The 26441-nt window shown below is 40.1% G+C and overlaps 1 pseudogene; it reads left to right on the top strand.

The window, feature by feature from the left end:
- The first annotated feature begins 2918 nt into the window (after nucleotides 1-2918).
- Nucleotides 2919-12617, top strand: LOC113359530 (annotated as a pseudogene).
- The last annotated feature ends 13824 nt before the right edge of the window (nucleotides 12618-26441 follow it).

Raw genomic sequence — 26441 nt, 5'->3', positions numbered from 1 at the left:
ATAATTTGTAAGTGATGCTTGAAAAAAAAATATTTAGTATGATGATAATGGGACAAATCAACATATCTTTTCTGATGTTTATATTGTCGAGGACTATACATACTTCTTATGATGGTTATGATTACATTCAAACTATCAACGATGAAAGTATGTTAATTTCTCATGTTGGAAATTCTGATATGCATACTTCTATAAAAGGAGTTTACTATTCTGAATATAATTTATGTCCCTAAGGCATCCACAAACCTTCCATTAGTTCATAAGTTCACATCAAACAATGATTGTACTCTAACCTTTTTATTTTCTTCCTTTTTTCTTGGTTATGCCGTGTAAGATCTTCGTACTGGGAAAATTCTTTTACATGGACCACATTATGATGGCCTTTATCCAATTAGCTTCAACACCAACCTTCATTTTTTTTTTCTTTCATATTATTAAAATTACGATATCGGTATAACACAACATATTAACTCATCCATGTTTTTTAAACTCTTCGAAGGTATATAACTCTTTTCCTCATAAATAATGTAATAAAAATCGAGTGTTGTTATCAGGAGGGAAGGAATGGATTTGAGGAGGGAAGGAAATCAGCAAAACTCAGGTCAATATTTGGTCAATATTAGGTATTCTAAATATTTAGGGAATACCAACCTCACCCTTATTAAAGTCGATCCTAATCACTCCCAAGACTCCATCGTTGCACACCTTCTTCCTCCACAAAATCCTAGTTTTTCATAAAAGCGATTGATCAAATATCGAACAACTAGTTATAAGTGTGGTTACTATTAGAGATCATGGAGTACGACTACCAGGGTTAGGAAGATTGTGTACTCTTTGATAAAGATAAAACAGAATTTCATTTGACGACGACTAGGTCACGCACCTGGTGAATGTATCCACCCAATTGGAGAATTTTTTTTATCCTGATCGTGAAGATATGAATCAAAAATAAGTTATGAATCTCCATAAAATGGTAGCTATATGTTTTTTAGGAATTCTGATACATTATCTCCTAATCATGCTTCTCCCATGTATTTACTAATATTATTATCCAAGTTAATGTAGAACACGGGCCACTTTTTCAAATAGTGTAGTTTATTTTTGAGAAAATCAGATGATTTGGTTAGTTACTTCAGAGATTGGCCTTCGCGTGCGCACACAGTACTTGAAACTTGGTGTTTCGTGGATAACAGTATTTAACTGCATCCATGTCATGGATATGAACATCATTTTTTTCATAAAAATAAATTTGCGAACTCACAAGTTAACACCAGGAGATTGTGTTGTTGCAGACGGTATAATTTTATACATAGCAGATATCAAAATATAGGAACGAAGATCGCCAACCTACTGTAACCTTGAAAAATTACAGCTTAAGGATATTATTGACTTTTTGACAATTTTTTGAAGGGTCAATCCCTCCCCTCAAATTTTAATTCCCTCCTCATAATCTTTCCCTCCTCGAATTCATTCCTTCCCTCCTATTAACAGGACTCTAAAAATCCTTTATTCTCCGAGGGAAGTCAATTAGGAAGATCACATAAATATCCTTTTCCTTTATCTTCTGGTTGTATTACCAGACCATTAGAGCTTCTGCATATATATCTTTGGGGTTCTTCTCTTGTTACTTCTAATGGTGGTTATCTCTATTATGCAAACATCATTCATGGTTTTATAAAGCTCCACTGGCTTTTACTATAACATGTTAAATTTGATTTTAAGTCGTCTTCTTTAACTTCAAAGCTCAAATTGAGAGTGCATCGTGCTTTAAAATTACTACAATAAGAACTGATGGTGGTGGTGAATTCATGAATCTCCCAGTTTTATAACCTTTTTTTTTGAAGGAAAAAGGTAGTGCTTGATAATTTCATTGATATGAAATTTTGGTTACATGATCAATTACATCAGAAACAAATAGAAAGAAACAACTAGTACAAACATTACAAATTTCAAAATTTAACAAGAAAACCATGTATTCTACTATTTTCCATCCCAATGATTTTATATCTTTCTAATGGTTATGATTTTGAACCATTGTGATTTTTGATCTTCAGATTCTTGATCATCAACATCATATATGTTATATGCTTCCATAGAAATTGTTGGAACAAAATAAGATAAAACTAAGATAAATAACCTTTTATTGGATATTTGCATAAATCTAAGATAAATAACCTTGATTTTCCCAGAAGATTTGAAAAATCAAATCAAATCCGAGAAAATCAAGGAGTTTGAACGATAAAATATAGGTAGTTTTTTTTTTTCCTTTTCTTCCTGGGAGTTTTAGGAGAGAAGAGATAGAAATCTTAATATGTTTTCTGGTTATGTGAGTTTGAATTCGAGTTTACCACACATGGTATTATTACTTTTCCACACACATCTGAACAAAAAGGTGTGGCTGGGGTAAGCATACATATGTATTCGATATTTGTATGTCTTTTTTTATTCAGGAAAAATTTCCAAAATATTTCTGGGTTGGATCACTCTTAACTGCCAAATTTATCATGAATGGGCCTCCTACCAGGTAAAGTTAACTCTGTGTATCCTTTTGGTTGCTCTAAAATAAGGTTTATGTATCTAGATTCTAGACATCTTGTATCTAGACAGAATTGTTTCCTTGCTTATTTCTCAACCTAATCCTATTATACACAAGAGTCATTCACCTGTAAAAACACTACATTGCCAACTATCACTACCACCTCACACCTTTACCTAACTATAGTACTATTGCAGAACCTTCTGAAACTTCCACTGTTACTTCCATACCAACATCTACCCCTAATGAGCACAAAGTGAAGACTGGGGAAAAATCTGGTAATTTTCATTCTAAAGATATTTTTAGATTACCTGATGCTCACTTGTATAAGGAAATTCCCGTTATTTCTACTTGCTTTACAAATGCTAATTAGATACAAGCAATGATAAATGAGTTCAACGCCTTACTCTCTTCTAGTACTTGGTCTTGGGTAGCACCTACTTCTTCTCAGGACATTGTAGGTTGCATCCCAGTCTATAAAATTAATTAAACATAAGACAGATGAGATATTCGACATGTACAAATCCAGGCCTATAACCAAAGAATTTCATCAACAAGCTGGGTTAAATTATAGTGATATTTTTAGTCCAGTTTCTAAACCTATTACAATTAGGCTTATCTTTACTGTTCATTTTAACTGGAAGATCACCCAACTTTATGTGAGGAATGTTTTCCTACATGAAAAATTGGAAGAAGAGATATCTTCATGACTTGACCTCAAGGTTTTGTGGATCCTTCTCATCCAGATTAGTATGAGCTTGATATGATAAGCTTCACGTTACACTCGTTGAACTTCAAGTCTTTTGTTGATGATATTTCACCATATGCAATGTTCAATCCAGTACATTACTATTGTTTAGTATATGTGGACGACAGTCTTCTAACTGGTAATTCTGTTTTTCAATACATGTGCTCAACTTCTGGACACTTTAACTGCTCAATTTCATATTAAGGACTTGGGTAATCTGCACGTTATCCTGGGTCATGAGGTCGGAAGAGATGTATCTGGGCCTTTTTATATGTCAAACTAAATATTCTCTTGATTTTGTCACAAAAAGAATTATGCTTGGTGCAATACCATTCTCTACTCCTGCATCAACATCTCAAAAACTTAGTGCTTCTGACGAGGTTATTCTCGGAAATGAAGCTTAGTTTTGATCCTTGGTAAGGGCCTTATAATGTCTAACATGGACTAGACCTGAATTGAGTTACTCTGTTAACCGAGTGTGTCAGTTTATGCATAAGCTAACGTTTGTCTATCTAGTTGCAACTACAGTATAATGATTTTGAGATATGTAAAGGGTACTATAGACCATGGTCTCTTTTTCTCCAAGGATTACATGGTGGTACAAGGTTTTGGTGATGGTGACTAGGTTGGTTTTCCAAATGACAAAAAGTCTAATTTTCTATCGCTTTCTCTCACTTTTGCGTGACGACATTAATTCTTTTATCTCTTACCTCTAATCCAATTTTCCACGGTTAAATGAATTATATGGTTCTTGTTCTCACTCTAAGGGTCTTTATGGTCCTAAGTTATTACTCACTCCGTTTTTTTTTAATAGGCTGGTTTCTATAAATAAATGTTTCAAAAAATAGACTGGTTTCCTAATTGGGAAAGTCAAATGTTACTTTAATTTTCTGGGACCACTTTTCTCTTAACTTCTTGTGATGACAAGTGTCATGTGGACCATTGCACTTTACTTCTTTTGTTGACAAGTGTCATGGGGACCATTTCACTCCACTTCTTTTATTGACAAGTGTCATGAGGATCACTTTCAATGATTAGTTTTCTTAATTTTCTTAATTTTATCTAAAAACAAAACCAGCCTATTAAAAAGTAACGGAGGGAGTACTTGTTAAAGGTAAGTTGTATGTGTTTGGTTGGTCTTCCCATCTCAATGAGCTCAGCTTGAGGGTAACTTTCTTACACCCGGTCATTTGTTAACAGTTATTTATAGGGCTGCACAACGGGTAGGGTGGGTAGGATATGGCCTATACCCGCCACCCTACCCGTTTACTGGCGGTTAAGAAAATCTTTACCCGCCACCCTACCCGCCAAATAATGATAGCGTAGGATACGGTTAAAAAACTGGCGGGTAGGGTAGGATTGGCGGGTATGAGTAGGGTATGTGCACCCCTAGGTAGGGTGGGTAGGATATGGCCTATACCCGCCACCCTACCCGTTTACTAGCGGTTAAGAAAATCTTTATCCACCACCCTACCCGCCAAATAGTGGATAGGATAGGATACGGTTAAAAAACTGGCGGGTAGGGTAGGGTAGGCGGGTATGGGTAGGGTATGTGCACCCCTAGTTATTTACACGTGTTGCCTGTCCAGTGGTCAGTAGAGGTGTATCCGGCCAGGTATAAATTCCCGTTGGCTCACTATTCGAGTCGGTGAGAATCTTTTCTAAAATTTTATCTGGAATGTTTTACTATCTATGTACTCTCTTAACGATAAAAAAAATGCATCTCCAGTAAATGAGATCCTCTCCTTGAGAATTATCGGGTAATCCTCTCGCATGTTTTTACATGCTAATCGGTTGGTGATTTTAACACAGTGCGAGCACTTAATCAAATATCCACGAAGTGAAAGATCACATACTGGAAGAATGTCGACAAAAACTCTTGCAGTCGAAGTGAGGACCTAAACGTGAACATAAGTTACAATGTTTTCAGCAATGTTGTTTGCGACTGTTCTTACAATTCGTCCACCATCTGCCATATCACAAACATGTAATGTACCTCTTTTCTTCTTTACTCTAGACTTTAAACTTTATTTTGGTATTGACCAGTGACTGCTGAGTCTCTCTTCTCAGTCTTTTCGATAAAGAAGAAAACATTTTCTTTGAAAATGCAGTCTGCTGAAAGGCTTGGAGTTAAGAGGAGAATTACCCTATGAATTTGCAAATCTTACTTATCTGCAAGAAATGTAAGTGATGCCACTCTCTCAACTCACTCTCCTGTTTGATAATATGCGCCAGTGAGTTTAGGCTCTGGACAACTGTACTGAATGTCTGACTTTTTTTGGTTAAAACAGAGATTTCAGTGTCAATTATCTCAATGGGTCTTTTCCTAAGGCTTGGAAAACTCTTCCACTGGTCACTCTGTAAGTTATTGATCATATCATTGGTTGCATTTACAGTTCCGAATGCCTTCCTATAGATCAAGGGATATAAGTTTTGTTGTTATTGGCATATTGCAGGTCTCTCTTGGAAAACAACATTAAGGGATTAATTCCAAAGGAAATTGCTGACATTGTTACTTTAGAAAATTTGTAAGACGAGCAAATATTTTTTGTCTGGTTCATTGCTAGATGTATATGTTTCTGAAAATTCAATTGTACTTGTACCATTGTCTGTTGCAGGATCTTGTCAGATAATCAGCTTGAAGGATCCCTTCCTCCGGAACTCGGAAACTTACCAGATTGAAGAGATTGTAAGACAATTTTTCTATTCTCACTAGCATGATATCATTTGGAATGTATTTATTTCTCTTCCTGTTTGATCAGCTTCTTGATCTTCATTAGAGTCAATATTTTTTCTTCAAAAAAGCGTTACTGATACAAGCATCATAAGCACAAAACAGGCTCAAGGCACTGTCATGTTGGTGTGCTACACTTTCAGCAATAACACTAGTTAGGATAGTATTTCAGGTCCAAGTTTTGGCCTCTATAGCATTTTACAAGTATATATATAACCAAGAGTTGCACACTTGCACATACTATAATTTCACTATATGTGGTTTCCTGCCATCAGTTTTTAGTTTTTCGTTAAGTGGTAGTTATCTCTATGCATGATCATTTCCCTCTTGGGTGTAATGGTTGATCCCTCCCACATTGCTCTACAATCAACTATCCAACTTTTTGTTTGAAGGAAATTCACTTTGGGTTGTTTTCTTTCTGCTGCAGACTTCTTTCAGGAAATAATTTCACGAGAACACTGCCTGCAACATTTGCTAATCTGAAGAACTTGACAGATTTGTATGTAATTTTATTTGCCAGAATCATATTTCCCAAGATGGTTTTGGCATCTGCATCTGTTATTTTAAGTAAGCAATATCTGATTTAGTTGCTATCTGCAGTAGGATAAACGGGACTAATATCTCTGGTCCGATACCTGATTTTATTGGTAATTGGACAAAAATTAATCGACTGTGAGCATCACTCTCAACTTTTCACTCATTAATTTCTAAATTCTAATTCATTACTAATTGATTAATGCACTTCTTCTTAAAAGTATCCTATAAAAGTTGTTTCAAACATTTGCAGAGATATGCAGGGCACATCAATGGCGGGTCCTATTCCTTCCACCATATTCCACTTGAAGAACATGACAGAACTGTTAGACCACTAACCTCTCTTTTTAAATTTTACACTTAGATGGTGGATATCACTTTACTTCAGATGTAGCTTTTTAGATTATATTGCAATACAAAAAGCATGCATTATAAAGTATTAAGAAAAAGACTTCCGCAAACAAAAAGGAAATCACTTTAACTTCTGTGGAATAAGTTCTCCTTGAGTTCCATCTTTTTTTCCTCTGTTAACATGTAACTTATCATTATACAATATCCCCAAGTTTAGCAAAACACCTCAATAAGTAGAACCAGTTCTACTTTAATACCGTCTAACTGTTTTTCATCTTTTTGTCATAGGTACATTGTAAATTCAAACTTCAGAAGTTTAGCTGACATGTGTTTTGTTTCAGGAGAGTGTCTGACTTGGTTGGTCCGAACATGCCTTTTCCTGATTTGGGGGATATGAGCAACATGGTTCAATTGTGAGTTTAAACATGGTTCTGATCCCCTGCATTGTGTAATTTGTAAAAACATGCCTGTGATTTTACACACGTATAAAAGCTTAGCTTTATCTATGTACTACAGGGTTCTAAGAAATTGCTTGATCAATGGCTCAATCCCACCAAACATTGGAGATATGATGCCCGGACTAAAGAACCTGTAAGTTGCTTTTGATGAATGATCGTGCCTTAGATCCCCTCAATCTCTTCTAGGTTCGGTTAAATATGTAAACAATTGGTTTTACTTCTCTTCGTTTGACGGACTAATATATACTGAAAGAAGGTAATCAATGACTTGATCGCAGATGATCAACATAAATCATATACCATAACCATCATTTTGTGTTTGAACTGATAAATGATCAACTCTAATACTTTCATATAACCAGCACTTTGTGATGCCTGTACAATTGAAACAAGTGGATGGCAGATGTTGGGTTGATATAATCCTTCGTTAGAACGCATTATACATATATTGGAGACAATTTTTTCTATATAACTAACTTAACATTTCCTTTGTAGAGACTTAAGCTTCAATAGACTCACTGGTGATGTTCAAAGCCTTCAACAAATTCCATCTCTACTATTCATGTAAGTAGATGAGCAGCATACAAATTATAGCCCAAACACTATTTTAATACCCTCGGAATTCTTGTCATCTGTTTCTTCTATTATTATTGGTTTGTATCCCGTTCTTCACAACATTATTTTTGATTTTTTTTAATGCTTTGTTTATAGGTATCTCACCAACAACTCACTGACTGGACATGTACCCTCATGGATAACAAACACAAAAAATAATTTGTACGACTTGCATATTGATTTCTTTGTTTTTCTTTCTAATGCGCACCTCGATTTTTTTATATATTTGTTAGTATGACTCTGTTGTTACTCTGTCTTGCAGTGACCTATCTTACAACAATTTTACTGGGTCATCTCATGATAGTTGTCAGGATTCAAACTTGTAAGTCTTTTTTAACTGGCAGTATTCAGTTCTGAAGTTTTTTGTTTCTTTGATTTTTTTTCCTACCAACCTTCCTCTGACTGTCGAACAGGAACAAAATCTCAAGTTATTCAACTGAAGAAGACCAGTCGTAAGTTCCTTGAAACTTGGCTTCCTTCTTCTGCACATAATACACTAAAACATATGAACTAAAAAAAAAAGTCGTATGTAGAATTGCCTGGTGCTTGAAGAAGGGCCTGCCCTGCTTCACAAATTCCAAATGTGAGTATCTAAACTTTCCGATAAATTGAGTCATAAGGTGTTATACTTAGACTACGACTTACTGACAGCTTAATAGAAACTGACTTTTCATGAAACAATGTATGACGATTTACAACCATTATATTATAGATTATTCCCTGTTCATTAATTGTGGCGGCCTGGAGTTGATTATCAAAGGAGAGAAGTATGAAGCGGATTTATCACCAATGGGGCCATCATCATTCTTCTCCTACAGTGACAAATGGGCATGCAGTAGTACGGGAGACTTTGTTGGATCCCGGAGAGCTAACTATTATACTCAAGCAAGTCCAAACATGACAGATACATATTTATACTCGACAGCTCGTATTTCTCCTCTTTCATTCAAATACCATGGCCTCTGTTTACGTTCAGGAAATTATAAAGTGAAGCTTCACTTCGCTGAAATAATGTTTCCATTTGAAAGAAGGGTTGGCGGCATTGGGACACGCATATTTGATGTGTCAATCCAGGTGAGTGACTGGTAAAAACATCAGAAACTTTTATCCTACTCATCAGCAGTTGATTAGTTTCATGTATCAGTAACCTTCCTGATTTTGGATGATAGTTAACTGGTTTTATGTACTATGAAATTTCCTACGCCATTGTTTTGCTCCCTTGTAGGGTAGAATATTTTTGAAGGATTTTAATATTGAGGAAGAAGCCAAAGGTGTTGGTAAAAGCGTCGTTAAAGAATATGATGTAGATGTTACTAATAGCACTCTAGAGATTCACTTATACTGGGCGGGCAAAGGAACTACTTTCATTTCATCAGACATTGTATATGGACCTCTTATTTCAGCCATTGCAGTCACACCGAGTGAGTTAATCCATACGATTTAGTTTCTCCATTATGGTAATTCTTTCTTATTGTTACTCATCACTTGTATTTGTCTTTTTTCCTCTTTCTTTTTCAGATTTTGATCCTAATACAGGTCATATATCTGTTGGAGAAATCGCCGGCATTGTAGCTGCTTTGAGTGCTTTACTCTTACTGGTCCTGGCAGTTCTTTGGAAGAAAAATTGCTTATGGAAGAAAGACCTTGAAGACAAAGGTTAGAAAAATGAAAAAATAATTTACTCTATCTCGATATTCGCTATGGAGACAAAACTAAATAGGAAAACATTGACCTTGAAAAGTTACACTTTGCAATCACAACTGTAATATTTCGTCATATCTGGCACATCGATACCGGTTTGCTTTTTGTCATATTTATAGAAGTTATATAAAATTGAATATGTGCAAGTGAGTTGCATTTCACATCACCTAAAATGTACAACAAAACTAAAAAAAAAAAACGAATAAAAAATGTTAACATTGTCGAAGTTATACTACAATGTTTGCATATGCATAGATATCACTATCGATATTCATGTTGGTAACTCGATAATAAAAATAGGTGATATTCATGTTGGTGGTCATAAGCTTGTTTGTTGTTAAAGGATAAGTGTCTAAAAACAACAATAACTTAGTATTATAGCAATAAAAGAATGCCTGGAAACTGGTGAATGAGATACTCAATTGTATCCAAATCTCTCGACTCTCATTATGGGACTAATATAAAATTCACATCTTAAGTTTTCCGTCACAGGGTGTAATATTGCTTTCAGTTCCTTTGTAGTTCCGAATATTATTTTGCTCATTGCCCCTCTTCAACAGAACTTCGCGAATTATTACAAGCAGGCTACTATACATTAAGACAAATTAAAGCAGCAACCAAAAATTTTGCTGTTTCAAACAAGATAGGTGAAGGTGGGTTTGGTCCGGTTTACAAGGTAATTTCAAGATTTTGTGTTAAAGTTTCATTTGATCATTTCATGCTCTGGGCCACTTTGGTTATGCACACGACAGTATCATATGGAACTATATTTCTAAACTTTTTCTGTATATGGTTATGTCAGGGCATTCTCCCAGATGGTTCAGTAATTGCTGTCAAGCAACTTTCAGCCAAATCAAAGCAGGGCAACCGCGAATTTGTGAATGAGATAGGCATGATTTCGGCTCCAAAACACCCTAATCTGGTGAACCTTTTTGGATGTTGTGTTGAAGGAAACCAGCTGTTACTTATTTACGAATACATGGAAAATAATAGTCTTGCTCGTGCTATATTCGGTAATTGCCACTTAATCTCATATCTATTCAATTGTAGTATCTCTTGAATCAGTAATCTATCTTTTCTTTTCCCTTTATAAAAAGTCGAGTAGCCAACTATTTTTGCCCAGCTAAATGTAATCAGAGATGTCACAATTTTAGGCAGTGAAGAGCAAAGACTGTACTTGAATTGGCCGACAAGGCTAAGGATTTGCTTGGACATAGCCAAAGGGTTAGCTTATCTTCATGAAGAGTCAAGGCTAAAGATTGTTCATAGAGACATAAAACCAACTAATATTCTTCTGGATAAAGATCTTACGGCGAAGATATCTGATTTTGGTTTGGCTAAACTTGACGAGGAGGAGAACACCCACATCAGCACACGTATAGCAGGAACCATGTGAGTCAATTTGATCTCTTCTTACCTTTTCTTTTCCAGCAATAACTTGGTAACAAGAGGACTGGTTAACATAGAGTAAAATGTGAGAGAGGGATATTTTTTCGTAATCACTAAACAACAATCTTATAAAGTTGGTGGTTTAGTTACATATAAACATTTTCACGTAGTGCTCATAACAAGTGAAAAGTGCTTGTCTTTTTGGACGATAATTTATAGATCGATACGTTGTGTTATGTCCTACTTGTAGAGGTTATATGGCTCCAGAATATGCGATGAGGGGTTACTTGACTTACAAAGCAGACGTTTTTAGCTTTGGAATTGTTGCTTTAGAGATAGTCAGTGGAAAGAGCATCACGAAGTACAAGCCAAAGGACGAATTCATTCATCTCCTTGACTGGGTAAAGTTACTAACTATATCTAGTACTGATACATTATGAAGCATGGTATACTTTTACCGCTCATCAGCTCTGTTTTGTTTTTATAAACTTCGGGCTGTTGATTTCTCATAGGGGTAGTACTTCCCACAGGAGTTCAAGGAGGGGTTGGACTTTTCGTTCTCATCTCCAGCTGGGACAAGTACTACTCTCCTTGAATGCTCGGCATGTTAGGGATTAACTGCACCTTCAGTGGAAAATAGTCACATGCCAAAAAGATGAATATTTTGAGAATGATATTTTGGGGTGAAAAGATCATCCAAAATGCACAAGGATATGATATATGTCACTTGATTCACTTCATCTCTATTGGAGCTTATGAAGATTTGTAAACGCATTCAATTTGCTAATTCACCTTATTAGTTATTAGTTAGGAAAAGCATTTACATTTTGTGTTTATATACGATATATAAATATGTGGTTCTATGGAATACAATGACCCATGAGAGTTAACTTTCTTCTTGGTGTAACTGCAGGCTTATGTGCTGAAAGAGCAGGGAAATCTTCTTGACCTCGTTGATCCAGTTCTCGAATCAAACTACTCAACTGAAGAAGTTTTGAGAATGTTAAACGCAGCTCTATTATGCACTAACCCATCACCTAGTCTTAGACCATTAATGTCTGCCGTCGTGGGCATGCTCGAAGGTCGAATCCCTGTCCCAGAACCCCTTGCGAGCCGTCGAGGGCTGGTGATATGAGGTTTAGGGCATTTGAGGGAATCTCATATGACAGCCAAACACACACGTCAACATCTTCGTTAGAGACTACTCAAACAGAGAGCAAATCGTTAATCGAAGATCAAAGACAGGTTAATCGCTGTATGTCTCCGTATAGCGATCAAGAAGAGCAAGAAGAGAAAGAAACTTCTTGAAAACATTCCTCAAGGGGATAACTTCTGCCTCTTTTTTTTTTCAGCCGAAAAATTCTGCCTGTTCTTGTTGCTACTAATTTAAACTTATTACAAACATTATGAACATGGGGTAGGAAAAATTCCCTACTTGAAATTCTTCTGTTAGAATATGATAAACAACCACATTAATATAACTTGCATTTGTGAATGTGGTTAGCAAATTGTTTATGATCATGATCATTAATATAAAGCTAGATTCAAGTCACATGATACTTATTCCAGTGTCACTGCTCAGGTGGCCCTTGCCGCATTAGCAGCACCACTGTATCAGTATTACTACTTAGCTCCTCTGTTTATCTTCAATGACCTCTACCTTCACTTTTTGGTATCGTCCTATGACTACATTTATTTTCACCGTTTTAACACTATTGGACAGTTATTTTCACGGGCAACTAAGCAGTGTGGTAAAGACCATAGACATTTCTTAGGATTCTTTAGACCATCCTTACAGTTGCACAACGCATTTATTGATTGCCTACCAGACAAGTTGGCCAATACCCCAACATATTGGTTTCTGTTCAACGAATCACAGCGCTCTAATCTCCGACAGTCAGCGGGCAGGGCATGCTAATGTTCTTTGTTTTTCAGAAGAAGATGGAATAATTCATTGCCATTTGCCACAGATAGCAAGGGAGAGAGGGAAATCTCGAAATGAGCACAAAAATACAATTCAGACATGATTGTCTGTGAAGGCACAAAAAAAATGTAGATGACAAGTTGATGATAACTTATCCTGACATTGGTTCGTGGTTCTAGGATCCTAATAATGCACATTGATAAAGAAAATAAAATGATAAGCCTTCAGCCATTCACCGTTCATATACTACTGACGTTCCTTTCTCTCTCCCACTATATGGCTCCGCGGACCCAACACTCCTAAATCTAGCACGAGTCTCTTGACACGGACAAGTGACAATCTGGATCCTAGCGGGTTTTGAATCACTAACATCGCCTGGGAGCTAAATTAGTACTCCATTCTCCAAGTTATACAAGTGAATATGAGATTTTTACTTGTACAACTAGATAGGCAAGTTCATGATCCAAGGTTATTTTTGACATATATACTTGTATTAATGTTGCATGGGTATCTTTAATCAGTCTAGTCATCCGGAATATGTGAAGGCTAAATTGGGAAAAACCATAGAAATGTATGAAATCTAAGTTTTTATCTTTGTTTAAAATATTTGAGTATCTTAGACTGGATTGGCAGTTAAGATGGATATGTCAAAAGGCTTGGGCAGAATTGAGTGACTATTTTTGACAGCTATTCTTAGGAAATTTGGATTTCATACTGATTGGTGCACTATGATTTTAGAACATGTTTCTACAGTCTCTGCATCTGTTATGCTTATTGGTTCACCAGGTGATGTTTTCTATCCTATGATGGGGCTTAGACAGGGAGACACATTGTCCCCATATCTATTTATCATTGTAATGGACAACTTATATACTCTCTCCGTCCCTAATTAGATGACCTATACCATAAATAAGTGGAGTGATAGATTAGTATTATTATAAGAAATATGTAAAATTTGATAGCCATATTTATATTCATTAGATAAGTGTTTTAAAATGCTTTCCGATGATACAAAGTTTACGAAAATCCGTAGTATAGTTTGAGAGATAAATCATTTCTAAATTTACTAGTAAATTTTAACTAGGCCATCTAATCAGGGACGGAGGTAGTATCTAGATTCTTGATTAAAGCTGAAAATGATTGTGTTATAGGGCATTAAGGTTTCTACAACTAGTCCAGCTATTAGTCATCTGTTTTTTGCAGATGACTGTTTTATATTTGCTAAAGCTAACCTTCAAGGAGCCAGAAAATTGGACAAGATCATTAAAATTTTCAGTAAATATAGTGGGGAATCTATCAATCTTGATAAATCGGTATGACTTTCAGTTCTAAGATGGATAATCAAATTAAAAGTCAAATTGTAGGCATTCTTAATATTAAGACTCTTGGACTGAAAGATAAATACTTACGTGTTCCCATTCTTATACAACAAAACAAAATGGAAACTTTAGGTCATCTACCAACAAACTTTCAGGGTAGACCTGCTAGTTGGAAGGGTTAGAATATGAATCAACATACTAGGACTGTTATGGTTGAATCTGTACTGGTTCTCTAGGTTCACATCATCTAGCTATATTCCCTATGCCAAAAAAACTTACAAATTGTGAACACGTAAATCACGAGGGCATCTATATGTTCACAAACAATGTTCGCACTCTAGGTATCGTCTCGCACTGATAATACGATTGCATTGATTCCTTGGCTCAAAACCCTCGGGTTTATCATAGCCTCATCTAATAACATCGCGAGGGGCATTTACGCAGGGGAAGATAAAGAAAACGAAGTATAAAAGTAAAACTCAAGGAGCGTTAGGCGAATATAAAGTGTTGAAATGTAAATAAGACTGGAATTTGCGTGGTTCAGCACTAAGGCCTACATCCACGGGGTTGTTGTTTCACTATATACATGATGGTTACAGGGATAGTCGAGTGACTTTGGAGTTTACATAGGTCTGTATATTGTAAAGGACTAACTTACACTCACAATCTTTCTCTCTCCTTCTCTCCCTGATTTTTCCGATCCCCTCACTCTTGGTGGAGAGGGGGTATTTATAGGGTTAGAGTGTGGGACCCATTTCTGAGGGCCGTTGGAACCTTATCTTCTTGTGTTTTTTGTCCATCACGCGGAGGTCTTCGTTCATTACTTGATCACGCAGAGCCATCCTCGTTCGTTCCACGGGTTGATCGACACGTATACTGCTCAGAGTGTTTACTGCGGGTAGTTGAGGCGCCTGCTCGTGTCAGACAAGTGTCTTCTGCCCCTGTCACGTCCATGTCAGTTAACTTTCTCTTCACCGTTGATCTTAGCTTCTTTTGGGGATGAGATAAAGTAACTCTTCGGGAGTTATTTGGCGCTCCGCAGTACATCGTTTTTTCGGTGCATGTTTTAACTTCTGCCCTTAAATTTGTTCGGGCAAAGATCCGACGTCGCCGGGATAGGCTTCTTGGCTATGGGCGTGTGTCATCGTGTTTTGATGACTTTGCCTGCATGCTCTCCACGTATCTTCCTATATACACGTGTTCGATGATGAAATATGTACACACACAAATGAATTATACAACATTCAAAGGAATTTTTGGTGGAACAAGAGACAAGGTGAAACAGGTCTGGTTTTAAAAATTGGGACTATGTTGCTAAGTCTAAAGCGCTAGAGACTTGTTAATAGGAGGGAAAGAATTGATATGCAGAGGGAAAGATTACGAGGAGGGAATAAAAATTTTAGGGAGGGATTTGACTTTTAAAAAAATTATTGAAATACCTATGATGTCCTTGATCCCAATTAAACAGCCCCGATCCGTGGGTGAAAAATCTCAAAATACTTCTTCCCCAAACGATAATTTCACAAATCTCATGATACACAATTATTTCTTTTGCTATACTACACCTGTAACTTGCGTTTACAGGAGGCTTATATGACTACTATGCATAAATTAAAAATCATATACAAATATGATTGCATTGTAGAAACAAAATTTATAAACTTGAAAAAGTGATACATGAGACAAAGAAATAAGCTATGAATAATTGATGGACGTATGTTTGAAGTCCCAATAATTCAGTTTTGTTGGAACAATTTCCGAATTATGCCTGCACATTAAATAAATCAAACACGAAATAAACAACGTTATGGCTGAGTCGCGGACTAGGTCGCTATCTTTAAGACGTTTCGCGGCTCTGCTCAAGATTGTGCAAGCAGTTCTTGTGTTTTGTGTCCATCACGCGGAGGTCTTCGTTCATTACTTGATCACGCAGAGCCATCCTCGTTCGTTCCACGGGTTGATCGACACGTATACTGCTCAGAGTGTTTAATGCGGGTAGTTGAGGCGCCTGCTCGTGTCAGACAAGTGTCTTCTGCCCCTGTCACGTCCATGTCAGTTAACTTTCTCTTCACCGTTGATCTTAGCTTCTTTTGGGGATGAGATAAAGTAACTCTTCGGGAGTTATTTGGCGCTCTGCAGTACATCGTGTTTTCGGTGCATCTTTTAACTTCTGCCCTTAGATTTGTTCGGGCAAAGATCCGACGTCGCCGGGATAGGCTTCTTGGCTATGGGCGCGTGTCATCGTGTTTTGATGACTTTGCCTGCATGCTCTCCACGTATCTTCCTATATACACGTGTTCGATGATGAAATATGTACACACAATTTTCCCCTTTTCTTCGGGCTTGAGTGTTTAGTGGGAGCATTGAAGAAAACAGACGTTACATATTCTTCCTCTCTCCTAATAACTTCTCCTAGATACTTGGGCATGTTTCTTATTCGTGCATTAACTGCTCATTTAATGGGCACATTTCCCATTCCTCCATTAACTTCCTTCTCTTTCTTTCGAGTATATTAAGGAGAGAAGAAGAATTAATTTCATTCTCCTTGAAAATTAATTTCATTCTCCCTAAAAATTAATTTCATTCTCCCTGTCAGTCTTCACTCTTTGTTCTTCAACCATTAAATTCTCTCTGCCTTAGCATTAATCACGCTCGCTTCTTCTTTGTTTCTGGTTTGTTGTCCTCTTCCTGCTGCTGTTTGTGGTGGTAAGGTTTCTTTTCTTTGTTCCTGTTGTTTTAAGCTGTGTTGATTGTAAATTTTCTGTTGTTGATCGTATCGTAGCCTCCCATTTCTGCTGTTGTCGTCCCTTGTTTGTGATGAAGAACCTCTTTTAATGCTTGTATGCTAGTTTGCCCCTGTTCTTTGTCTCAAATCGAGGAGGCCATTGTTTTACTTGTATTGATTGGACTTTTGAGTTTAGGGTTTTAGGGTTTTGGGGAATTTCAAGCATGTATGCTAGTTTTAGGGTTTTTGTGCTATGTTGAGATGAACTGCTAATTTTGTGGTTTTTTGATCTTTGGTGATGTCCTTGTGTTTTTTTCTAACTTGTTTATGTTGTACCTCTTCGCAGCCATGTCTGACCGTCCGCGGCTTCCTTATCAAACTCCGGGTTCTAGTCTACCGAGATCTCCTCCGCGCAGAGAGTCTCAAATGGATCCCCGTGGTATTAGAGTTTCTTCTTCTGGGGCGAAGGCCTCTCCTCCTAGGAAAGAGGGTCCCTCAAAAAATCCTTCCGGGTCTCGAAACGCTGCCGATCGTGCGGTTTCTTGTCCTCGTGATGACGTTAGGTGTACGCAGACACCTCCTCGTGGTGTCGCCTTTGATGTTCCTCCTCTGTGTTCTGTAGTGCCCGTGCAGCACCCTCTGCCGCCACCTCCAGTACTTTCTTTCAAAGGTAAGAACACCAAAGGTGGTGTCCCGAGAGCTGAATCTTCTAAGAATCCTTCTTTGAAAAGAAGAGCTTCTGAGGCTTTTGTTGGTTCGTCCGATCCCGCGGAATAGGATGAGGCTGCCCCGGTGATACGCAACGTTTCGGTCAGCAAGAAGAAAGTTACGTTCAAGCATATTGACCTTGAAGTTTTCAAGGAAAAGCATGAGCTTCAAGCCTTCGAGGTTCGTTTCTATGCCCCTGAGGATGATATTACTTATGAGCTCATCTCGAAGTATCAGTTTGATGAGTTTCACCTGTTGACTACGGTTGGATCCTTCGAGGCGGGTCTTATGCTGCCGTTGTACAAGTCTGGTGACCCCTTTTATTACGATGTGCTTGCTGGTCCTGAAGGCTCTTCCACCAATACTCACAGTCGTTTTTTGTCGCAATTATCGGGGAATTATATCCGTGCACTGAGGGAGTGTTATCTGCGGAGTAAGGGGGAGACGACGATGACGTGTTACGTTCCAAATCCCGCGGAGAGGGAATGGTATACTCCTGAAAACTTCAACAACTCCTTTGGTGATTACGTCAATAGTAGGAACCGTAAACCGTGGAGTGTTAGCCTTCGGAATCTCGCTGCTCCTCGGGGCGAAATTCGTCTGTTAAGTGAGGTGAGCGATGCCAAACTGAAGTATGTTCCAGGCACCGAGGGGTCTAGTCAGCGGAAACTTTTTCCGGCACGTGAGAGGATCAAGCGTGACCATGATTATGAGTGGCACGCTACTGTTATTGAAATTGTTGGTCCTTGGGCGTACGGTTGGATTCCCGGTCCGCGCGGTTGGCGTCCTTCTGAGAGTAGCAGGCCACGTGAATCTCCTCCTGCTCGTTATGGAGATTTCTGTCCCTGGCGTTTAAATTTCGAAGGCATGAACTTTCCTTATGCCCTAGACGTCGTTGAAGGAGACGAGGAGGAAGGTTCTGGTGCTATACTTCCACCGAAGAGTGCCACTACTATCAGGGTATGGTTATTGCAGATTCTGGCCGCGCCTCTCCTCCTTTTTTTAAAAAAAATCAAACTTTTCGAGGAAAAAATAACTCTTTTTGTGGAACGTGTTGGTTTGCAGGTGTCGAAGAAGAAAAAGATTGGGCCGAAGAAGTCTTCTACCATTGTGACGGGTGAGGCTGAGGTTCATGAAGAAGTTACCAGTCCGGTAAACGAAGAGTTTGCCGAGGATGAGGAGATTTATGATGGGGAAGAACGCACTGATACTTCCCCTCCTAATGTCGAGGAGGAGATTGGTGCGGGTTGTGATGGTGATGAGGGAGAAATAATGCCGCGGTAGCTGACGGCAGTGTTATCGCTGATATGTCTGTTCCTGCTGGTGATGCTGCGGAAACTCTCCCCACCATTTCTCAAGAGTTCTCTTTTGACAGGATTTATTCCGCAGGGGAACTCTTTGACGATGCTCTCGATTTTCCTGAAGACTTCTCTCTGCTTTCCCCCAATGATGATTGGGATGTGCTCGGGGGTTCTGGTAAGGAAGACGCTGCTGTTCAGGATGGGGGCGCGGATGATCATGCGCATGTTGATGCCGAAACTTGTGCTGATGGGGCAATATCAGCAAAGGGGAAGTCCGTGGTTGACTCGCCTTCCGAGGATTTCCCTCATTCGCTGACGTTTGAGGGTGAGGACGCCATAATGGATTGGCTCAAGAAAAAGGGTCTGCTGTTTGTCCCTCATCCTGCCCCGGTGGTTGCTGGTGAAAAGGATTCCGATGCTTACCCGTCGGATGATGGAACTATCTTCCAAGGCGCGGGTATCTGAGATGTGGGGGAAAAGCTTGAGTGTTCCCGAAGCTACCCTCGTATCGGAGCCTCCTACTTCTGTCGCGGATATGATGGCCATAGCCGATGGGTACCAATATGGTTTTCCTCAGCAGCGTGTCTTGGAGGTAAGTCTTCGTACATATCTCTTCGTGACGATTGAATCCTTCGGTGTAATAATGTTTGCCGTTTTGATGTGTAGATGATGAGGAGTGAGCATTGTAACCATGTGCTGTATCATTCTTTAAAGCGAAATCTTTGAAGCTGGAGGCTAAGCTTCGTCACAGAGAAAAGGAATTATCTGCGGCTGAGGTGGAAATAGAAGAACTGAAGAAAAGCCTTAAAGAGAAAGAAAGGCTGGGTGAAGCGGAGGCTGGTCTTCGTTCAGAGCTTGCTGCCGTTCGCGCTGAGTTAGAGCAAACTCGCGGCCAAGTTTCAGCTTTCACAGGTTTGGTTCTTTTTCCTCTTTTACCCTCGCAGTGTCGTAATTCCTATATTACTTAGTTGTTCTGTCTGAGTCTCCCCACCCTATCTCCAGTGGGTGGCGTCCCCGAGCTGATATGGCTTCGAAACGAAAGGGCACGGCAAAAATCTCGTATCAAAGAGCTGGTCGAGAAAATTAAGAGCGAAGCCAAAAAGTGGGACGCTCGGGCTGAGGTATGGCGCGCAAGGCATGTTCAAATGGTTGATATGCAGAATCTGTATAACCATGACCGTACTTTGTTCAATGGTACTGCTGTGGACACGTGAGAATCTGCGGGAATCCCGTGAGCGCACTTCATTGTTGGAGTCTAGGATACATCTTCTGGAAGAGGAATTACGAAAGGCTCGCTCCCTTCCTTTTCCGGGAGTTAAGGAGAGCATGTGTGTCTTACCAGAGAAAGGGACGATGCCAGAGCCGAAGTTGGGGCTCTAAGCAACCCTTGCTGCGTCTCGCGCTGAAATAGCCCGCCAGGCTGAGTCTGAGAGAAATCTTGAAGTATGTATGTACAGACTTAGCAAAGGGGTATCAGAGATAAACAACGAAGTCAACCACCTTCGTCACATGGATTCGATGAAGCAGGTAGAATTAGATGCCAGTCAATTTACTCTCACCAACCTTCAACTAGATTATAAGAAATTATCCGCGGAATATGACCATCTTGATGAAGCGCGAGATGCGGTTGTTAATGAGTATGAAGAGGCTTCGGCTTGTGTCGAAGGTATAACCCTATTTCATCGAGTGTGATTGTGTCTTTTTTTCTGTGCTAACTCCCTGGTGTTGTCTTTTTCAGAGCTCGAGGGACAACTCCGCGTTGCAAATGAAAAATTTGAAAAGGCTCAATCTTCCTTAGCGCAGCAGGAAGAACAGACTAATCATTTTAAGAGTTTGGCGGCATCCCGCGAGGAGGCCGTTGGTGCTGCTTCTAAAGAAGTGAATCGTCTATCTTCGTTGTTATCCCAAGCCCAACAGCGGACGACAGTTATTATGCATAAGGCTCGGTGTCAATTGGCTGAGGAGACAAACAAGATGCTGGAGAAGATTGAGCTTGGCCTTAAGACCGAGCATGGCCTCGTGAAGAGCTATCCGCGTCGTCCAGTACCTGCCTCCTTGCCTGGCTCCTCGGGACCCTCATCTGGTGGGAGCGTCCCTTCAACTCTTCGGAACAACCCTGCTGATGGGGCGGCATCATCTAAGTAGAGACCGCGGCATCATTATCCTTCCGTTAGATTTTGCTAGTATTTTGTAAAAAGAATATTTTTGATGTGTATTCCTTGTATTGGCCTTGCCGCTTTTTGTAACCAACCTTTATGAAATGGATCATTTTTTTGATATACCTGCAATATCAGTTTGTTGTTTATTTTAAGCATTGTGAGAAGGACACTAAAAACAAAAGAAGTTTTTTAAGTGTTTGGGTGCGATACCGAAGGGAGGTACCTTCGTGATCGGAGACCTGTCACCCCGCTGGCGAACCCTTGGCCAGAGGATTCCCAGACGGTGGGGGCCGAGGCAACGTTCTAGGATATGGGGTTAAAATATTTACATACACCCATTCCGTCGACCCGTTGCCTTAAGATTGGTTGGGTATCTCTTTCTGCTGGGTGCCTTCCCCCTGGTCTTACACTTATGGACACTGATGGGGGAGCCCTGAGAGATTGTAGATTAACTACTTTCCCCAATATTGTTGATAGGTTTTGTTTACTTGAATTTTAGAAAGCTTGTTTGATTGATAGGTTGAGGCCTGCAATTCCTCGTCCAGAGATAGAAACATGTAGAGCGGTCACGCTGCCTTCTTCTTCTGGTCTTCTTCACGCAGATGCAAAGCTGCGTTGCTCCTATGGGTAATATGTTTAAGCCACTTAGCATTCCAAGGATGCCGGAGGACCTCGCCTTTCAGATTGCGAAGGTAGTAGGAACCGTTTCCCGCAATGTCGTGTATTATAAAAGGTCCTCCCCACGTAGGTGCTAACTTTCCCCATCTCTTTTCTCGTTGATACTGTGGGATTGTTCTCAACACATACTGCCCCTCTACAAAATTTCGAAGCTTTACCTTTTTGTTGTACTCCCTTGCTAGTCTTCGTTGATAATTTTCCATCTTCTGCAATGCTGCTTCCCTTCTTCCTTCTAGATCGTCCAATCTCTCTAACATCATGTCTGTTGTGAGATTTTTCTCCCATGCTTCGGTCTTTGTGGTTGGCATGAGGATCTCTGTTGGGATGACTGCTTCAGCTCCATAAGTGAGGAGAAACGGGGATTCCCCAGTGGCAGATCTTCTTGTTGTTTTATGCCCATAACACATTATGCAACTGTTCACACCATCGCCCCTTATGTTCGTCTAATTGTTTTTTGAGGATAAGGGCGAGGGTCTTGTTAGTGGCTTCCGCCTGTCCATTGCTTTGAGGGTATATGGGGGTGGATTTGTTCTTCCTTATTTGAAAGTATCGAAGAGCATGTCTATGTTTTTCCCCTGTAATTGCTTACCATTATCGGACACGATTTCTGCTGGTATGCCGAACCTGCAAATGATGTTCTGGAATATGAAAGTAAACACATCCACGTCTCTGATCCTGGCTAAGGCTTTAGCTTCCACCCATTTACTGAAGTAGTCCGTGGCTACTATCAAAAATCGTCTTTTCCCTGACCCTTCGACGAAAGGCCCGACGATATCTATGCCCCATTTTGCAAATGGCCACGGGCTATCTACAGAATTTAACATTGTTGCCGGCGCGTGTATCTTTTTGGCGAAGCGCTGACATTCTTCACACCGTCGGGACATCCTTGCGGCATCCTGTATCATTGTGGGCCAGTAATATCCTTGCGTTTTTGCTTTGTCGGCTAGTGATCTCATGCCGCTATGATTCCCTGCGTCACCATAATGGATGTCGTTTAGAATTCGATGCCCCTCTTTCCGGGATAAGCAACGTAGTAACGGTCCGAGGAAGGATTTCTTGTACAGGACCCCATCCCGGAGATCATATCTTCCTACTTTGGAGAGTATTTTCCTAGCTTGTTTATGATCCGCGGGTAAGCTTCCCTTTTTGAGAAACGCATGGATCACCATTATCCAATCATCTTCGTTGCTGAAGTCTTCGTCTTGATTTGCTCTTGACAGGATATCTTCTTCGTCAAAATCGTTATGGATGTCTTCTCCTACCCGGTCTTCGATATTTTCTTCCGTTGTATCTTGATTGGTAGCGAAGGAGAATTGAGATGCAATCGAAGGCTTGTATACCCTTGTTATTTTAATAGCTTCGACGCTTTTATCCTTCAACATGGATGATATATATGCTAGGGCATCCGCGTGCCTGAGATCCCTTCTGCATAAGTGCCGGAACTTGATGTTCGGAATTTGTGATGCCAATGTTTGGACCAAGGCCATGTAAGCTGAGAGGGTGTCATCTTACACATTGTACTCGAGCCCTATTTGCCGTATGACAAGCTGCGAATCACTTGTCAGTCTTACATCGGTTACCCCTATTTATATTATTACACGGAGGGCATGTACGACTGCCTCGTAATCGACGATGTTGTTGGTATGCTCTTTGAATTCTAACCTGAGTGCTTGTACAATCCTTTCTACGGTTGGGGTGGTGATGACAATGCCTATTCCTGCTCCTTCCTTATTTTTGGAACCGTCGACGAAGACTTCTCATTGTATTTGACTCGCGGGTTCGAGGATATCCATTGGATCCTTGCTTTCTTCCTCGGCTTCTGGTATTCCCTTAATATCTTCGTCGTTGTCCAGGGGGAGGTCTGCTAAGAAATCTGCCAAAACTTGGGATTTTCGAGAATGTTGAATTTCATGAATGATGTTGAATTGGTCCAGGTGGGTGTTCCACTTGGCTATTCTGCCCACTTTTCCCGCGCTTTTGAGGACTGCTTCCAGTGGTGCTTTGCATGGGACCCGGACAAAGTGAGTTAGGAAGTAGGTTCTCAGCTTTTGAGTAGCCCATACCAAAATGTCCATCCATGAATGACAGTTCTTCATATCCTTCTACTGTTTCTACCAGCTGATCTATGCTTGGAAGGGGATAGCTGTCCTTTGGAATGCCTTGTTGAGGTTAGTAAAATCGATGCATATTCTAACCCCTCCATTTTTCTTAGGAACGACGACCATGTTAGAGATCCATGTAGGGTACTTGACTTCCTCGATAAATCCTGCGTCTAGTAGTTTCCGAAGTTCTTTTTCCACTGCCTTATGATACTCTGGTGCAACTTTTCTAATTTTCTGCCTGAACGGGGGTGTGCCTGGTATGATGCGTAGCTCGTGTTGGATTACTTTCGGGTCAATCCCCGGCATATCTCCTAGCTTCCAGGCGAATACATCCGCGTATTCTTTAAGTAATTTGGTTAGAAAATCTTCTCTTCTTTCGTCCATTATGGTCCCTACTTTGATCATCTTCGGGTTTTCTTCCGTTCCTATGTTGATTTCTTTTACGGGCTCTACTGGCGTGAACACCGGCTTCGGGTCCCCGAGGACTGGGACGTTCTTTGATTGCTATTTGGTATGTTTCTGTCTTTCGTTAGCTGCTGAAGTACTTGTCTCTGTGCTTAGTACATTATCATCTTTTGTCAAGCCCTTTCCTGTAGTTTCGTTGAGGAACAGGTCTATGGCCTTCTCTTTCGCGGCTTCTTTATTTTTAATTCTTCGGGTTTTTCGCTGCTCTTCTTGTTCGTTGTTGATACGATCCTGAGTGGCTTGGAAATCTCTTGCAGAGACCCGATCTCCCTTGATTTCCATTACTCCCTCAGGTGTTGGGAATCTGAGATATTGGTAGTACGTTGCCGCCACTCCCTTGAGTTTATGTAACCATTTTCGTCCAATAATGGCGTTGTAGGGGGATGGGGCGTCCACCACGCTGAATCGTGTTTCTAATTTCATGGGTCCAGCGTCAACTTGCAACACGATGTCTCCCAATGGCTTTGTGGGTGCTCCATTGAATCCGTAGATGGTGTAATAAGAGGTCATTAGATGTTCTTCATGGAGCTTCATTCGTTTGAATGCGTCGTAGAATAGAACGTTCACTGAGCTTCCCCCGTCTATGAGGATTTTTTTAAGGTTACATCCAGCCACTGGTAGTGTGAGGACCAGGGGGTCGTTATGGTCTTCCATATCTTCTTTGATATCTTCAGCATCGAAGATAATAGGTGAGTCCATCCACTCTTCGTGATCGTCCACCTCTATCCCATCGATCTTATACAATTCGCAGCGGTCTTCGAACTGCTTCCGTAACCTCTTTCCTATCTGTGTTGTAAGTGAGGGCCCTGCGGCTTCAGAACACGAGATGGTGTTGATTGTGCGGTTCCCTTCTGGAAGTTGGACTGGCTTGGTTCGTTTGGATCTATCCTCGGCGACATCCTTTCGTACGTAATGTTTGAGCTCGCCAGCATCAATTAATTTTTGGATCATTATTTTGAGGTTTTTACATTTTTCGGTCTGGTGTCCGTTGAAGCAGTGATATTCACAGTAATCTTTAGACTTCTCGGTTCTCGGGGGTTGTTTTCCCTTAGACCATGGCCACTCCAGGTTTTCCCTTCCTTTGATCTCTCGCAGGATCCGATCATAGCTAGCGTTGAGCTTCGTGTAAACATGATCTTCGAATTTTCGGTCGCCTGTTCGTCGTTCATCCCTTCGTTCCTTCCTGTATTCGTGAGGCCGCTCCACTGAGCAATTCCTTTTGGCCCCATTGGTTTGTTCTGCTGAATTGGTACGGTGAGACCTCTGCGTGTACGCCCTCGGGTTTTCACGCTGGATTTCTTCAAGACGAGCGTGATTTTCAATAATTATTCGAAGATATCCCTCCGTCTTAGGGACGCTTCCATGAATCTCAAAAAATAGTGAACTCATTCGGTCTAATCCCCACTTGTAGCAGTTGATACTTACCACTGGTCCACACTTTCTATGGCTTGGCAGATCTTGTGCCATCTGTTAGTGTATTCCCTCGTGGTTTCCTTGTAGCCAATTGCCAGTGAAAAGAGCTTATCCATTCCGGTGTTAACAGTCTTGTTGTACATGTAAGTTCTTAAGAAATTTTCTGCGAGTTGGTCGTAGGAGTGGATGGAGTCTGGCGGCAGATTATCAAACCAAGACAATGCCGATCCCTTCAGGCTTGACGGGAAGTATCTACAGAGTACGACGTCGTTCTGACTCCATCTAGCTAAGACACGGTTATAATACCGAATATGTGCAGCGGGATCACTGGATCCTTCATAGCATTCGAACGTCGGGACAGGGCATTTCAGCGGAATAGGGGTGTTGGCCAGGCGATGAGTTAGAGGCGTGGAGTTAGCCTCTCTCATGACCTCTTCTAACCTTCCCCCGCCTTGTCTACTTTTTAATTGCCTGATCTCGGCCATCATTTCATCACGTAGCTCTTCCATCGCGCGGTGATGCCCTACGCTCTTCTGCTCGTGATAGTCTGACTCTCCGTCATTGTAATCTGGGTCAGATGC

This window comes from Papaver somniferum, chromosome 3, assembly GCF_003573695.1.
Source record: "Papaver somniferum cultivar HN1 chromosome 3, ASM357369v1, whole genome shotgun sequence".
In the NCBI taxonomy this organism is placed as follows: Eukaryota; Viridiplantae; Streptophyta; class Magnoliopsida; order Ranunculales; family Papaveraceae; genus Papaver; species Papaver somniferum.
This window is presented reverse-complemented; position numbering and strand designations above follow the sequence as displayed.